The 14867-nt window shown below is 43.8% G+C and overlaps 1 long non-coding RNA gene across 1 annotated transcript in view; it reads right to left on the bottom strand.

Annotated features, from left to right (window-relative positions):
* Positions 1-435: 435 nt before the first annotated feature.
* The window catches only part of LOC133564945 (uncharacterized), an 83223-nt gene continuing 68791 nt past the window's right edge, over positions 436-14867 (bottom strand). The window contains exon 4 of the long non-coding RNA XR_009809380.1: positions 436-532. This is a non-coding gene — a long non-coding RNA (uncharacterized LOC133564945). The remainder of the gene's footprint in view (positions 533-14867) is intronic.

Raw genomic sequence — 14867 nt, forward strand, 5'->3', positions numbered from 1 at the left:
AACTCTTATAAGACTTTTAAAACTGAAGGAAGTGAAGGAGGACTTTTACCAGAAATTGACGGATATTTTTATCCAGAAGGACCGGCGCATGGACTTCCTTTATAAGTAAAGGTAAGACAACGATAACATTATTTGTGTTTCGTTTTTAATGAAATTCAAATTTTGTGGTCAACAGTTTGTATGTGTAAAGAATGCAGAAATGAAACATAACCCGTAAACTGCTCCCAATCAAATGGCAAATAATCTGCACAGCGCAAATACTGTATATTTGTAAATCTGATTCTTATTACGTCAGTGCCTCACCAGCTATATACCTCACCGCACGTCACTGGTACACACGGAGTATGGAAAATGCAGTGTACACTGTCAGTAGCTGAATGTTGCACTCAAAAATACTAAACTGGTGAGTGTGTACAGTGATGAAAACCTACCACACACAGATCCAAGCCCTCTGGGCACGGCACTCCCCACGACCTTGTTACAGCAGAGCTGGGATGCCTTCCTGGCATCATTCCCATTGGGTCTCTCTTCGCTATGTTGGGGAAGAGGAGAGACTAACTTGAAGTGAACAGAAGAAGGAGCAGCGGGTACGTACGCCACAACAGTTTTCGATTTGGGACAGCACTGCACTGTCAAATCCTTGATTCTTGGGGCGGCGATTTGATTCAAAGTCAATTCTTGCATCAAACTGATTTGTGCAATTATTTGGTAGGAACATTTTAATAAAAGCTTTTTAAAATGAGTTTAAAAAGCCCCTTTTGGCTGCTGACATATTTGATTAGCGAGTACTTAAAATCTATTTTTGAAAATTATGAATTGATATAGAATTGAAATAAATGTACTATTTTCTATTAATCTGACACCACAGAAATGCAACCCTGGATTTGGACCAAGTACAAACACAATGGGGAGACTTGTAAAAAGCGAGCATACAAAAAAACATTGTCTAGGATAGGATATGTCTTTATTGTCATTGCACGAGTACAACGAAACTTTGTTTTCAGCACAAACCTGTTCAAGATGAGATAAACGGTGTACAGGGTAACAGAACAAGAACGCTGATGGGTCGCCATAAGGCGCCCCGTAAAAGATGGGGAAAAAGGTAAACACTGGGGAAGGATGAGTAAAAAAAATACAATCCAGACTGGGCTCCTAAGGGGGCCCAGTTCAGAGTGGGAAAAAACCTCCATAGCAAAGCACATATACATATTACAACATACATCTCGAGATATCTAGCAACAGAGGGAAGGTAGTTCAAGGTCATGGTGGTAGGTCGCAGCTCTCAGGCGCTGACCATGCATTCATCACCCCTGCAGGATTTGCGTCGAGGGCATTGGGTTGGGGGGGGTGTATGTGTGGCGTATATTTATTGGTGGATATATGTGTGTGTGTGTGTATAAGCCCGTAGTGTGTCTCTGTTCCGCGGCCTTGATGTATTGTGACGTCTCGTCCAAAGTCAACAACAACAGGTGTGTCCATGAGAGACAAGAAGGGAGCTTGCTGTGTCTTCGCTGCGCTGTTCTTCGGGAGAGTCTCGAAGCCAGGGAACAATCCAAGTAAGAATGATTTTGTATGCGAGAGAAAATAAAATGTGTTTTTCACTCTAAATTGTCTATGACTGGTCCTCAAAACCTGCGGGGTAGACAGTCCGATGTAATCCACAGTTCTTCCCGCATCCTCCAATTTTTGGGGCAGCTTTGGGGTACTTTGAAGACTGCCAGCAACTTCCAATTTGTCGACAAACCAGAGCAACGCTTACTCCAATCAGCAGATGTCCTGTTGTCATAATTCCGAATAGGTGGATATCTTCACGTCCTCGACAAAAAAGGGTCGCCAATCACACGCCACTCCTTTTTCTCCCAAGAGTCCATCGTGTGTCCAGCAACAACCGCTTCGTCACGACAGCAGGTTCCCCCAAACCCAAAATCTTGTCAATTTTGTTGAGGCCAGTCAAATAGTTCCAATGTTTAGATTTGGAGAGCAGTGCAAAAAGAGGCAACAAAAAAGCTAAGACAAAACAAAGAAGCAAGCAGGAGAGATAAAGGAGAGGAAAGGGGAGCGTCCAACCTCGTTGAGTGCCAGAGAGAAAGACCAAAACTTAAAGCATTATGTCTTGAAAACAGACACTGCACAACAAAACAAATGTAGAACACAGGCAGAAACTGGAGTCACCATCTGTGACCAAACTGTAAGAAACTGCTTAAAGGAAATGGAATTGAATTACATAAAAGCTCAACAAAAGCCGTCATTTATATTGAAACAGTAAAAACAAGGTTATAATGGGCTAACATAACGCAATTGTGGACCATGGGTGACTAGATGAGAGTCTTTTTTTTTTTTTTTTTTTTTACTACACTTTATGAAGACGACATTTACACAATCATTAATTACATGGGGGTGCACGTTATGTAAAGTCACTGTGGGGATGGCTGTCAATACATCTTCAATACGTACATAAGTTTACATTGACATTTTGGACACTTTGGGGATGATGACATCAGTTTCAAGTTGATGTTGCATGGAGCAAAAACTGTAAAAAACGTAACTTGAGGCCAATGTCATGGCCTGCATATAGTCTGGATCTCAATGCAATTGAAAATCCATCCATCCATCTGCTTATCCGAGGTCTGGTCACGGGGGCAGCAGCCAAAGCAGGGAAGCCCAGACTTTCCCCTCCCCAGCCACTTTGTCCAGCTCTTACCAGGGGATCTTGAGGCGTTCCCAGGCCAGCCAGGAGACATAGTCTTCCCAACATGTCCTAGCAATTAAAAATCTGTGATGGAAATTGAAGAAAATGGTCCATGACAAAACTCAAACCTGCCAAGCTGATCCGACAACAACACTCAGCAAAGAGTTGCAGCAGGATTGATGAATAGTACTCTGTCGCTCTTTAAACAGGAGTTGCACTTTTTTGGGGGAATTTTGCTTATCATTCACAATCCCCATGTAAGACAAGATCACATGTTTTTCCTTTTGTTATGCATTCTAAGTCGTAAAATTCCTTTGTACGAGCTAATGGGAGTGCACTATTCTGCCCACACAGCCCTCTAAAAAAACATTCATAACTGCCAACAATACTCCATTTACTGTAGATCTAGGACCTTAGACTTAGACTTCCTTTTTATTGTCATTCAAATTTGAACTTTACAGTAAAAATAAGAACGAAATTTCATTGCATTAGCTCTTGGTAGTGCAGGATAAAAAAAGCAATAAGGTGCAGATATAAATAAATGGATTACTGTACAGATAAATATATTGCACTTTTGCATATGCATCCAGGTTTATGGATGTATGTTATATTCTATTTTTTTATTCCAGCGAGTTAATCTGAAACCACTTCTCTCGAGAGGGACTGGACCCTCTTCCACTCTGGCGTTGCCGACAGTGAGAGGCGACGGGCTGGGGTGGCAATTCTGGTTGCCCCCCGGCTTAAAGCCTGCACGTTGGAGTTCAACCCAGTGGACGAAAGGGTAGCCTCCCTCCGTCTTCGGGTGGGGGGACGGGTCCTGACTTGTTTGTGCTTACGCACCAAACAGCAGTTCAGAGTACCCACCCTTTTTGGGTACACTCGAGGGAGTACTGGAAAGTGCTCCCCCGGGTGATTCCCTTGTCCTACTGGGGGACTTCAATGCTCATGTTGGCAACGACAGTGAAACCTGGAGAGGCGTGATTGGGAAGAATGGCCGCCCGGATCTGAACCCGAGTGGTGTTTTGTTATTGGACTTTTGTGCTCGTCACAGTTTGTCCATTACAAACACCATGTTCAAACATAAGGGTGTCCATATGTGCACTTGGCACCAGGACACCCTCGGCCGCGGTTCCATGATCGACTTTGTAGTTGTGTCATCGGATTTGCGGCCTTATGTTTTGGACACTCGGGTGAAGAGAGGGGCAGAGCTTTCTACCAATCATCACCTGGTGGTGAGTTGGCTGCGATGGTGGGGGAGGATGCCGGACAGACCTGGCAGGCCCAAACGTATTGTGAGGGTCTGCTGGGAACGTCTGACAGAGTCTCCTGTCAGAGAAAGTTTCAATTCCCACCTGCGGAAGAACTTCGAACATGTCACGAGGGAGGTGCTGGACATTGAGTCCGAGTGGAGTATGTTCCGCACCTCTATTGTTGAGGCAGCTGATCGGAGCTGTGGCCGCAAGGTAGTTGGTGCCTGTCGAGGCGGAAATCCTAAAACCCCTTGGTGGACACCAGCGGTGAGGGATGCCGTCAAGCTGAAGAAGGAGTCCTATCGGGTCCTTTTGGCTCATAGGACTCCGGAGGCAGTGGACAGGTACCAACAGGCCAAGCGGTGTGCGGCTTCAGCGGTCGCTGAGGCAAAAACTCGGACATGGGAGGAGTTCGGGGAAGCCATGGAAAACGACTTCCGGACGGCTTCGAAGCGATTCTGGACCACCGTCCGCCGCCTAGGGAAGGGGAAGCAGTGCACTATCAACACCGTGTATGGTGCGGATGGTGTTCTGCTGACCTCAACTGTGGATGTTGTGGATAGGTGGAAGGAATACTTCGAAGACCTCCTCAATCCCACCAACACGTCTTCCTATGAGGAAGGGCAATCTGTCGTGGACTCTCCTATTTCTGGGGCTGAGGTCGCTGAGGTAGTTAAAAAGCTCCTCGGTGGCAAGGCCACGGGGGTGGACGACATCCGCCCGGAGTTCCTTAAGGCTCTGGATCCTGTGGGGCTGTCTTGGTTGACAAGACTCTGCAGCATCGCGTGGACATCGGGGGCGGTACCTCTGGATTGGCAGACCGGGGTGGTGATTCCTCTCTTTAAGAAGGTGGACCGGAGGGTGTGTTCCAACTATCGTGGGATCACACTCCTCAGCCTTCCCGGTAAGGTTTATTCAGGTGTACTGGAGAGGAGGCTACGCTGGATAGTCGAACCTCGGATTCAGGAGGAACAGTGTGGTTTTCGTCCTGGTCGTGGAACTGTGGACCAGCTCTATACTCTCTGCAGGGTTCTTGAGGGTGCATGGGAGTTTGCCCAACCAGTCTACATGTGCTTTGTGGACTTGGAGAAGGCATTCGACCGTGTCCCTCGGGAAGTCCTGTGGGGAGTGCTCAGAGAGTTGGGGGTATCGGACTGTCTTATTATGGCAGTCCGCTCCCTGTACGATCAGTGCCAGAGTTTGGTCCGCATTGCCGGCAGTAAGTCGAACACATTTCCAGTGAGAGTTGGACTCCGCCAAGGCTGTCCTTTGTCACTGATTCTGTTCATAACTTTTATGGACAGAATTTCTAGGCGCAGTCAAGGCGTTGAGGGGTTCCGGTTTGGTGACCGCAGGATTAGGTCTCTGCTTTTTGCAGATGATGTGGTCCTGATGGCTTCATCTGACCGGGATCTTCAGCTCTTACTGGATCGGTTTGCAGCCGAGTGTGAAGCAACCGGAATGAGAATCAGCACCTCCAAGTCCGAGTCCATGGTTCTCGCCCGGAAAAGGGTGGAATGCCATCTCCGGGTTGGGGAGGAGACACTGCCCCAAGTGGAGGAGTTCAAGTACCTAGGATTCTTGTTCACGAGTGAGGGAAGAGTGGATCGTGAGATCGACAGGCGGATCGGTGGGGCGACTTCAGTAATGCGGACGTTGTACCGATCAGTTGTGGTGAAGAAGGAGCTGAGCCGGAAGGCAAAGCTCTCAATTTACCGGTCGATCTACGTTCCCATCCTCACCTATGGTCATGAGCTTTGGGTCGTGACCGAAAGGATAAGATCACGGGTACAAGCGGCCGAAATGAGTTTCCTCCGCCGTGTGGCGGGGCTCTTCCTTAGAGATAGGGTGAGAAGCTCTGCCATCCGGGAGGAACTCAAAGTAAAGCCGCTGCTCCTTCACATCGAGAGGAGCCAGATGAGGTGGTTCGGGCATCTGGTCAGGATGCCACCCGAACGCCTCCCTAGGGAGGTGTTTAGGGCACGTTCAACCGGTAGGAGGCCACGGGGAAGACCCAGGACACGTTGGGAAGACTATGTCCCCCAGCTGGCCTGGGAACGCCTCGGGATCCCCGGGAAGAGCTAGACGAAGTGGCTGGGGAAAGGGAAGTCTGGGTTTCCCTGCTTAGGTTGTTGCCCCCGTGACCCGACCTCGGATAAGCGGAAGAAGATGGATGGATGGATGGAGATAATCCATTTTGGGGGGAGATGAGGGGATATTTTATTAATGATGTGTTCAAGACAGGGGCGTCACTAGACCTAATACTGTACTGGGGCACAAATAATTCATGTGAGCGTGCAAAGCGCGCAAGCTAAAACATTTTTAGCACTTATTTATCATAAAAAATACATAAATAGTGCTTTAAACTATGAAATCATACCAGATTATGTTGTATGGATCTTTGATTAACCACCTGAAATTAACTAATGCATTTGACCTATTTGTGCACTTTTTTACTCCAGACTTCTAAACTGCTACTGGTAAAAGCAAAAAGGAAGAGCAATGAATCTTTTTGAAATATATATTGCAGTAATCATCAGCAAATTTAAAATCTACAAAAGTAAAAAAAAAAAAATAAAGCACCCCTACATCTCTGGTTCTTTTATATTATTTAATTTCCATTTATGGCAATGTGGCTAATCCTATTTTCAGCCATCTTTTTGAAAACAAATACAGAAATGTTATTATTTTTTCTGGAAACAAAACCAGATGCTTTAGCTGTAGCCATTTTTCTGGTGACAAAACAAGATTATTTTAGTTAAAGTCACACCGATTAACAAGACAAGTCTACTGTGCTATTTTTCTGTGAAATAAACTGAATGATTTAAAAATTTTGCTCATGACTTGATGATATGGAAAAATGTTTTTCTTCCTGAAGATAAATCATTTGAGAAGCACTCAACTCACACATGCTTACTCCAAATCATCATTGATGCAGAACCAGCAGACAATAACCAACATTATGTTTTATGTTCATTGGAAATTCCCCCGACAGCTCGTATAGCAAATGAATATGTTTGTCTTGATACAAGGAATAACGTTAGCAAACTTAGCATCAACTTAAGACAATGATGTTGCCTAGCTAGCTAGGACTTCACTTACATCACTCATTCCTAGCTGCTTTTTCCCTGCTGCGGGCGAATAACTTTCTGCTATCCAGAGGTGGGTAGTAACACGCTACATTTACTCCGTTACATCTACTTGAGTAACTTTTGGGATAAATTGTACTTCTAAGAGTAGTTTTTATGCAACATACTTTTACTTTTACTTGAGTATATTTATAGCGAAGAAACGCTACTTTTACTCCGCTCCATTTATCTGCAATCAGGTCGCTACTCGTTACTTTTTTTTAATCGATCTGTTAATGCACGCTTTGTTTGTTTTGATTTTGTCAGACACGCATTCAAAGTAGGAACTACGCATGCCCGCGTTTCACCAATCACATGCAGTCACTGGTGACGTTGGACCAATCAAACAGAGCCAGGTGGTCACGTGACCGTCACACGTAGAACCCGACATGTTGAGAAACTTATTGTGGTGTTACCATTTAGTGGTCAACTGTACGGAATTTGTACTGTACTGTGCAATCTACTAATAAAAGTTTCAATCAATCAATCAAAAGTGTAAAGGAAAAAACATACTTTTTATTTCAACCGTAGGGACGGCGTGGCGCAGTGGTATAGTGGCCGTGCGCAACCCGAGGGTCCCTGGTTCAAATCCCACCTAGTACCAACTTCGTCATGTCCGTTGTGTCCTGAGCAAGACACTTCACCCTTGCTCCTGATGGGTGCTGGTTGGCGCCTTGCATGGCAGCTCCCTCCATCAGTGTGTGAATGTGTGTGTGAATGGGTAAATGTGGAAGTAGTGTCAAAGCGCTTTGAGTACCTTGAAGGTAGAAAAGCGCTATACAAGTACAACCCATTTATCATTTATTTATTTACTTCCCGTCAAAGGCCTAAAGACTGATCGCACAGTTCCTGTCTTCACAATAAAAGAGCCGCTCCATCGCGCCTGCGCTAACAAAATAAGAGTCTCCGAAAGCCAGCGCAAACAAACTAGCAAGCTACGGAGTTTGCCGCCAATGTATTTCTTGTAAAGTGTATAAAAACGAATATGGAAGCTGGACAAATAAGATGCCAAAAACCAACGACTTTCATGATGTATTAGACAGAAAGGAGGAACTTTTTTTCTCCTCCATTTGAAAACCGGAACGTTAGCAGCACTATACTCTCTGATTCCAATCAATGCAAGTCATCAGAATCAGGTAATACACCAACTTATATTCTTGTCTTCATGAAAGATAGGAATCTATATGTTAAACATGCATGTATATTCATTAAAACACCTTTAATATGTCAACAAAAACGGCAAAATAAATAAATATAAATGATATACTGTATATATAAAGGTATGTATGTATATATATATATATGATATGTGTGTATGTATATGTATATATGAGGTCGATCACCTCGACTTGGTCATTTATTAAGTAATTGATTAACGTTGAAAAACTTATTGGGGTCTTACCATTTAGTGTTCAATTGTTGGGAATATGTACTGTACTGTGCAATCTACTAATACAAGTTTCAATCAATCAATCAATCAATCAATGCCTACTGAGCCTATGGTGCTCAATTTGCCTTAATTTCTTTTTATTTTAATGTATTATTATTTAATATATAATATTGTTTTAGTTGCTTAAGAGATATTCCTGGCTCTGAATTTGCACATTGCTATTTTTATGTTTTTGTGCATTATTTGTTGCCGTAATCATTAAACGAACAGGTTACTCCTCAGTTACTCACTACTTGAGTAGTTTTTTCACAACGTACTTTTTACTTTTACTCAAGTAAATATTTGGGTGACTACTCCTTACTTTTACTTGAGTAATAAATCTCTAAAGTAACAGTACTCTTACTTGAGTACAATGTCTGGCTACTCTACCCACCTCTGCTGATATCCATCTAGGAGTTACAGTTTGAGTCAAATCAAAATCAAAAATATATATTTAACAAATTGTTGCTGGCTAACGTTACCTACCTCAGCAGTGATTCGCATCCCCCCCCCCTCTCTAACTGAAGTCTCGATCCACACGTGAATAAATTACCATATTAATTAGCCATGTGCTCATTGTTACGTGGAGTAAATACAGTAGCAATCAATTACCATACAAAGTAGTATGTGCGCTGTTGTCTATGTTATGTAGACTTAAAACTCTGAAGTGTTTTTTTTTTTTTATTGGTGAAATTTTTACTGGGGCACTGCAGATCAACACTGGGGCACGTGCCCCAGTGAAATCTGTCTGGTGACGCCACTGGTTCAAGAGTCTTACGGCCTGAGAGAAGAAGCTGTTACAGAACCTCAGGTTCTGTTTCGGAGGCTGCAGAACATCTTCCTAGAGTCTAGCAGTGAAAACAGTCATTGGTGGGGGTGGGAGGAGTCTTTGCAGATTTTCTGAGCCCTGGTCAGGCAGCAGCTTTTTGCGATCTCCTGGATAGGAGGAAGAGGAGTCCTAATAATCTTTTCCGCCGTCCTCACCACTCTCTGAATAGACTTCCAGTCTGAGGCATTGCAGGCTCCAGTCCAGACAGAGATGATGTTGGTCAGCAGGCTCTCTATAGTGCCTCTGTAGAATGTGGTGAGAATGGGGGGAGGGAGCTGTGCTCTTTTCATCCGACGCAAAAAGTGCATGCGTTACTGAGCTCTTTTTACAAGAGCTTGTCAGTGATCTGCACCCCCAGGAACTTGGTGCTGCTTACCATCTCCACCGCTGTGCCGTTGATGAAGAATGGAGCGTGGCTGGACTGGTGCTTCCTGAAGTCAACGATGATCTCCTTGCTCATGTAGACGTTCAGGACCAGGTTGTTGGTTCTGCACCAGTCAACCAAATGTTTCACCTCCTCCTTGTAGTCCATGTCGTTATTGTCACGGATGAGGCCCACTACTGTCGGGTCGTCCGCATACTTCACAATATGGTTGGTAGTGGACCTGGCGCAGCAGTCATGGGTCATCAACGTGAACAGCAGCGGACTCAAGACGCAGCCCTGGGGGGAGCCGGTGCTCAGGGAGATGGCACGGGAAATGTTGTTGCCCACTCTCACAGACTGGGGTCTGTCTGTGAGGAAGTCAAGCAGCCAGTTGCATAGGGGGTTACTGAATCCAAGGGAGGCCAGTTTGCTCACCAAATGCTGCGGGATGATGGTGTTGAATGCTGAGCTGAAGTCCAGAAACAACATCCGCACGTGTGTGTCCTTTCCTTCCAGATGTTCTAAGCTCAGGTGGAGTGCAGAGGAGATGGCGTATTTTGTGGAGCGGTTAGGGCGATAAGCGAACTGGTATGGGTCAAATTTGGGGGGAAGTCTGGAGACAATGTATTCCTTTATCAGCCTCTCGAAGCACTTCAATACGATGGGGGTGAGTGCCACGGGGCGATAATCATTGAGGGAGGAGATTGTGGGGTTTTTTAGGCACAGGAATGATTGTGGCCATCTTAAAACATGATGGTACCACAGCCGGGGTCAGCGAGATGTTGAAGATGTCTGTGAGAACCCCAGCCAGCTGGTCTGCACATCCCTTAAGCACCTTGCCCGGAATGTCATCAGGTCCCGGTGCTTTCCGGGGGTTCACTCTCCTCAGGGTTTACAGGACATCCGCTGTGTCCAGGTTGAGCGGCTGCTCATCAGGGCGAGGGAGGGATTTTCTCGCTGGAGTGGTGTTAAGTGCCTCAAACCTTGCAAAGTAGTTATTTAGGTCAGTGGTCCCCAATGTTTTTGTATCCGCGGACCGGTCAACGCTTAATAATTTGTCCCGCGGCCCGGGGGGGGCGGGGGGGGGGTGTCCTTTTTTTTCTTTTTTTTTTCTGCTTTGTCATAAAAAAGGGACGTTTTTGTCATGAAAAAGGGAGGTTTTTGTGGTATTTGCACTAATTGTAAGTGTATATTGTGTTTTCTATGTTGATTTAATAAAAAAAATATATATATATTTTTATTTTTTAATTTTTTTTGTAAAAAAAAAATTCTGCGGCCCGGTACCAATCGGGCCGTGGCCACGGCCCGGTGGTTGGGGACCACTGACTTAGGTCATTTAGGATGCTGATACTGTTGTCACAGGGACGGGGGACAGCTTTAAATATGTGATGACCTGTATGCCCTGCCACATTTGTCCAGTATTCGTGGGGTTCTCGAAGAAGTCCTGTACTTTCTGACTGTGAGCATGCTTTGCAACATTAATGGCACAGTTTAGGTTAGCTCAGGCTGATTTTAATGTCACCATGTCGCCAGAATATTAACAAAGTATCTGCAATATTTGTTCTTGTAATCGCAAACACAGACAGAGTTTTTTTAGCCAGGTTTTTTTTTTCTTTCATGAAATTTGCATGAGTAGTAGTAGTTGTTGAAGGGAAAAGCAAACGTTATGATGCGTTTGTGAAACCAATACCCCACGTACTTAAAATGAGCAAAAAACGTAAATATATGTGCCGGTTACTACATTAAATATAAAAGTGCAGTTCCGTTTTAAGTCTATGCCTCAGAGACTGCAAGCTGTTAAACAAGCCAGAGGTGGTGCAACAAAGTACTAGTAGTATATGAGACGGTTTGATGATTCCATATTTATTTCCTTAGAATTGAGTGATTATTTTTTCCCTCAGCTTGATCTAAAAATTAAACTGTTACTGACTACCATAATGTATTTTCTTGATTTTAATTTTAGTGTTTCTTAATGCCAGAAAGTTGACATCTAAATGTTTTGTTTCACATATGGTTCTTTCTACCAAATTAAACAAGTGAATGAACATCCTCCAAGTTTAGTGATTCCATAATCTTGTTCAGTGGTTGTAGTGGTCACTTTAAAGGCCTACTGAAATGAGATTTTCTTATTCAAACAGGGATAGCAGGACCATTCTATGTGTCATACTTGATCATTTCGTGATATTGCCATATTTTTGCTGAAAGGATTTAGTAGAGAACACCCATGATAAAGTTCTCAACTTTCGGTCCTAAGAGAAATGCCCTGCCTCGACCGGAAGTCGCAGACGATGACGTCACATGTTTGATGGCTCCTCGCATTTTCACATTGTTTTTAATGGGAGCCTCCAAAAAAAAGTACTATTCGGACTGAGAAAACGACAATTTCCCCATTAATTTGAGCGAGGATGAAAGATTTGTTTTTAAAGATATTGATAGCGACGGACTAGAAAAACAAAAACGTGATTGCATTGGGACGGATTCCGATGTTTTTAGACACATTTACTAGGATAATTCCGGGAAATCCCTTATTTTTCTATTGTGTTGCTAGTGTTTTAGTGAGTTTAATATTACCTGATAGTCGGAAGGGTGTCTCCACGGGTGTCTTGACGCGCAGTGTCTCAGGGGAGTCGACGGCAGCTATGGACGGCACAAGCTCAGCTTTTCTCCGGTAAGAACTGACTTCTAACCACAATTTTCTCACCGAAACCTGCTGGTTGACATTTGGTCTGGATCCATGTTCTCTTGACCGCGCTCTGATCCATAGGAAGGTTTCACCTAGAGGAATTTCAAACAAGGAATCACCGTGTGTTTGTGTGGCTAAAGGCTAAAGCTTCCCAACTCCATCTTTCTACTGTGACTTCTCCAATATTAATTGAACAAATTGCAAAAGATTCAGCAACAGAGATGTCCAAAAAACTGTATAATTATGCCGTTAAAAGCAGACGACATTTACTATTCGGACTTTATCAATGAATTCTCAGAGTTCGTTGCTGATCTAGTGACACACGCCGATAATATAATCATAATGGGGGACTTTAATATCCATATGAATACCCCATCGGACCCACCATGCGTAGCGCTCCAGACTGTAATTGATACCTGTGGTCTCACACAAATAATAAATGAACCCACGCATCGCAACGGTAATACGATAGACCTAGTGCTTGTCAGGGGTATCACCGTTTCCAAAGTTACGATACTCCCGTATACTAAACTATTGTCCGATAATTACCTTATAAAATTCGAGGTTCAGACGCATGTTCGTCAAACTAATAATAATAATAACTGCTATAGCAGCCGCAACATTAATACAGCCACAACGACAACTCTTGCTGACCTACTGCCCTCGGTAATGGCACCATTCCCAAAGTATGTGGGCTCTATTGATAACCTCACTAACAACTTTAACGACGCCCTGCGCGAAACCATTGATAACATAGCACCGCTAAAGTTAAAAAAGGCTCCAAAAAAGCGCACCCCGTGGTTTACAGAAGAAACTAGAGCTCAGAAATTATTATGTAGAAAGCTGGAACGCAAATGGCGCACGACTAAACTTGAGGTGCACCATCAAGCATGGAGTGATGGTTTAATAACTTATAAACGCATGCTTACCTTAGCTAAAGCTAAATATTACTCAAATCTCATCCACCGTAATAAAAACGATCCTAAATTTTTGTTTAGTACGGTAGCATCGCTAACCCAACAAGGGACCCCTTCCAGTAGCTCAACCCACTCAGCTGATGACTTTATGCAATTCTTTAGTAAGAAAATTGAAGTCATTAGAAAGGAGATTAAAGACAATGCGTCCCAGCTACAACGGGGTTCTATTAACACTGACACGATTGTATATACGTCGGATACTGCCCTCCAAAATAGTTTCTCTCGTTTTGAGGAAATAACATTAGAGGAATTGTTACAACGTGTAAATGGAATAAAACAGACAACATGTTTACTTGACCCTCTTCCTGGGAAACTGATCAAGGAGCTCTTTGTATTATTAGGTCCATCAGTGCTAAATATTATAAACTTATCACTCTCCTCGGCCACTGTTCCCCTAGCATTCAAAAAAGCGGATATTCATCCTCTTCTTAAAAGACCTAACCTCGATCCTGACCTCATGGTAAACTACCGACCGGTGTCTCACCTTCCCTTTATTTCAAAAATCCTTGAAAAAATTGTTGCGGAGCAGTTAAATGAACACTTAGCGTCTAACAATCTATGTGAAACCTTTCAATCCGGTTTCAGGGCAAATCACTCCACGGAGACAGCCCTCGCAAAAATGACTACTGATCTATTGCTAACGATGGATTCTGATGCGTCATCTATGTTGCTGCTCCTCGATCTTAGCGCTGCTTTCGATACCGTCGATCATAATATTTTATTAGAACGTATCAAAACACGAATTGGTATGTCAGACTTAGCCCTGTCTTGGTTTAACTCTTATCTTACTGATAGGATGCAGTGTGTCTCCCATAACAATGTGACCTCGGACTACGTTAAGGTAACGTGTGGAGTTCCCCAGGGTTCGGTCCTTGGCCCTGCACTCTTCAGCATCTACATGCTGCCGCTAGGTGACATCATACGCAAATACGGTATTAGCTTTCACTGTTATGCTGATGACACCCAACTCTACATGCCCCTAAAGCTGACCAACACGCCGGATTGTAGTCAGCTGGAGGCGTGTCTTAATGAAATCAAACAATGGATGTCCACTAACTTTTTGCAACTCAACGACAAAAAAACGGAAATGCTGATTATCGGTCCTGCTAGACACCGAACTCTATTTAATAATACAACTCTAACATTTGACAATCACACAATTAAACAAGGCGACACGGTAAAGAATCTGGGTATTATCTTCGACCCAACTCTCTCCTTTGAGGCACACATTAAAAGCGTTACTAAAACGGCCTTCTTTCATCTCCGTAATATCGCTAAAATTCGCTCCATTCTGTCCACTAAAGACGCTGAGATCATTATCCATGCGTTTGTTAAGTCTCGCCTCGACTACTGTAACGTATTATTTTCGGGTCTCCCCATGTCTAGTATTAAAAGATTACAGTTGGTACAAAATGCGGCTGCTAGACTTTTGACAAGAACAAGAAAGTTTGATCACATTACGCCTGTACTGGCTCACCTGCACTGGCTTCCTGTGCACTTAAGATGTGACTTTAAGGT

Source organism: Nerophis ophidion, linkage group LG13 (assembly GCF_033978795.1).
Source record: "Nerophis ophidion isolate RoL-2023_Sa linkage group LG13, RoL_Noph_v1.0, whole genome shotgun sequence".
NCBI classification, from domain to species: Eukaryota; Metazoa; Chordata; class Actinopteri; order Syngnathiformes; family Syngnathidae; genus Nerophis; species Nerophis ophidion.